Source organism: Akebia trifoliata, chromosome 8, assembly GCF_017979445.1.
Source record: "Akebia trifoliata isolate Shusen 1 chromosome 8, ASM1797944v1, whole genome shotgun sequence".
NCBI lineage: Eukaryota > Viridiplantae > Streptophyta > Magnoliopsida > Ranunculales > Lardizabalaceae > Akebia > Akebia trifoliata.
Genome location: NC_141382.1, coordinates 40,795,066 through 40,797,556, shown reverse-complemented (window position 1 = coordinate 40,797,556; position 2,491 = coordinate 40,795,066). Strand labels below are relative to the sequence as shown.

Sequence of the window (2,491 nt, the reverse complement as noted above, 5' to 3'; positions counted from 1 at the left end):
TTGTGCTACATCTGATTTCTCATTTAATTTTTTCTGTTTGAGCTTTGATTTTGGGTTTTATTCTTATGTCGGCTATGAACACTAGACCTTTTTTATGTCAAATATTGGGATACAAGGCAAAGTCTTACGTTTCCCTTGGTGCATTATTGCAACTTAAATGATTGCTACTAGTAATGTTTGGGATCCTGAGTATGTAAAGACGCCATAAATATCAAACTGATTAGTATTACTGACATATAGAGAGCATGTAGTCTGTTTTTGTATTATGATGTTAAAGACCCAAGGGAGAGTACTTGACTCTCAAGACCATTGCTTAGATAATTGGCAATCCCTTCCAAGTTCTTCTTTGTAATTTGGCAAAATTCTAGGGATATGGGAGGAAACTTGAGTTACAACTTTCTATTTGTTAACTTTAGGGTTGTATACTTCTCACTTGTAGGTCTTGGACAGTGTGAAGTTTCTTTGTGAATGGCCTTTTCTTTGTGAATGGGACCTATTTTTAAGTTGTACCCTTTTCTATATTTGTGTGCCTTGACTCCCTTTCTTCGTATTTTAACTAATGAAATATCTTTACTTATTAAAAGTAAAAAAAAAACATTAAGCCGCTTCTACTTGCTAATGGTCAAACAAGGAGTTCATTGAGACTTAACAATGTATGATGGTTCATTGAACAAGAATACAGTTTTAAATTCAGAATTTTTCAAGTAGTTATTGGGCAACAACTTGTAAGTTTCAAATCTCTCCTTCTTTTTTGTCCTCCTTTGTGTGTGTGTGTGAATTTAGAACTATAATCCCATCCCATTGTTATATATACTCTTATATTTAATGAGCTTTACGTGATTGGGGTTGTTTTCCTGTTTGAATACTCTTGAATACAGATACGGTTATTCCGGGTATGGGCAGTCTTCTGGAAAGGTATGGCATCTTCAACCAAGATTTATTGATTAAAGGAATGTTTTTTTTTCCAGTTTGATTAAGTTGGAGATTGTTGATTTGTGCTTTTAATGGCTATTGATAGCTGAGCGACCAAAACACGTACGTAGACATTGAAACCGTGTATAAAAGCCTTGAATTAATGCTTTGTTGAATGAGTGTCTACCTGTTTTCCATGCAGAATAGTAATAAAATCCCAATGGTCAATTGCCTAGTCTTGATAATCCATGTGAGTGTTTCTATTCTGTTTTTTAAGATGTTAAACCAATTATTACTTGTTAGCTTGATTTGGCAACTAAATCTGAATTAAATTGGAGATATATGCTTTAACTTACTAAGATGTTTGCTTTAACCAATTATTAAGATGTTTTCCCTGACTTTTTATTTCTTTACAATGCATTCCATTTGTCTTCTTGCAATTCCAAGCAACACACCGTGTTAGTTCCTTGCATCAACAATCAATTAATTTCAATAGAAATCAGCAATACATATCTTCACTGGTTAATATCTTCAATTTCTGTTAAGTTGTTGGTTGTTTGGTTTCGTACAATCTTTTCAATGTGAGTCGATTGTCTTTCTATAATTTCCCTTTATATTTTCCAATGTATTGTGCAAGATGGTTTCCATGATTGCTTCGGTTAGGTTGCAAAATATGTAGAGTTCGATAGCACTTTCAATGAAGAGCAAAAGCAGCCAAGGAAGTTTTTCAATGCTACGTGCAAACTTAATTTGAAGGATTTTAGTGAAGTTGTTAAGCTATGCTCAATGGTAATCTTGATTGCATTTCCATTTGATTGGTCCATGTTAAAGTTATTTTGTTTTAATAAATTTGTTTTATTTACTTCACTTATTTCAAAACAGGTATTGAAGCTTGAACCTAGCAATGTAAAAGCGTTTTTCCGGAGAGCCGAAGCATACATAGAGACACTTGATTTAGACATAGTTGAGTTGGACTTGAAGAACGCATTTGAGATTGATCCAAATAATGGATTCTCAATAATTTTAAATTATAGACTAGAATTTGGATTGGTAGTTAGATTTGCATAATTGGTAGTTAGAAAAATAGTTAGTGTTATGAAAGTTGAAGATGAGGGGCATTTGGGTCTTTTCATGTTGTTAGTTGGGGTCTAGGTCATCAATTTCAAAATATAGGGGTATCTCCAATATTTAGCAACATGTGAGGGGGGTAGGTGTAAAATAAATTAAAAAAAAAAAAATACCCTATAGCGACGTTCACTGACCGTCTCTATATCCTCATTTTACTATAGCAACAATCGTTTTTTCCGACTGTTTTAGGCTGTCGCAATTAAAAAACCACTCCTTTTAAAACGACTCCATTTGCGATTGTAGGGGCAGTCGTTTTTAGTGAATTATGACGTAGTGTGATTTTGAGATCGATTTGACAAAGTTATTAATTGGTTGTTTTATGGGCGATCGCTTAAAAAAAATTTATTTAGCTTGGAAGTCTTGATGATGGACGGTCGAATTTGATGATTGGTCAATGATTCTGATGATCAATTCAATTTTAAAAATGGACTAATTGGTTTTGACTTTTAAT

The 2,491-nt window shown here is 33.2% G+C and overlaps 1 long non-coding RNA gene across 1 annotated transcript; it reads left to right on the top strand.

The window, feature by feature from the left end:
* The first annotated feature begins 593 nt into the window (after positions 1-593).
* On the top strand, positions 594-2,144 carry LOC147396834 (uncharacterized). Its single transcript, XR_015181170.1, has 4 exons — positions 594-725; positions 879-915; positions 1,115-1,162; positions 1,795-2,144. It is a non-coding gene; the product is annotated as an uncharacterized LOC147396834 (long non-coding RNA).
* The last annotated feature ends 347 nt before the right edge of the window (positions 2,145-2,491 follow it).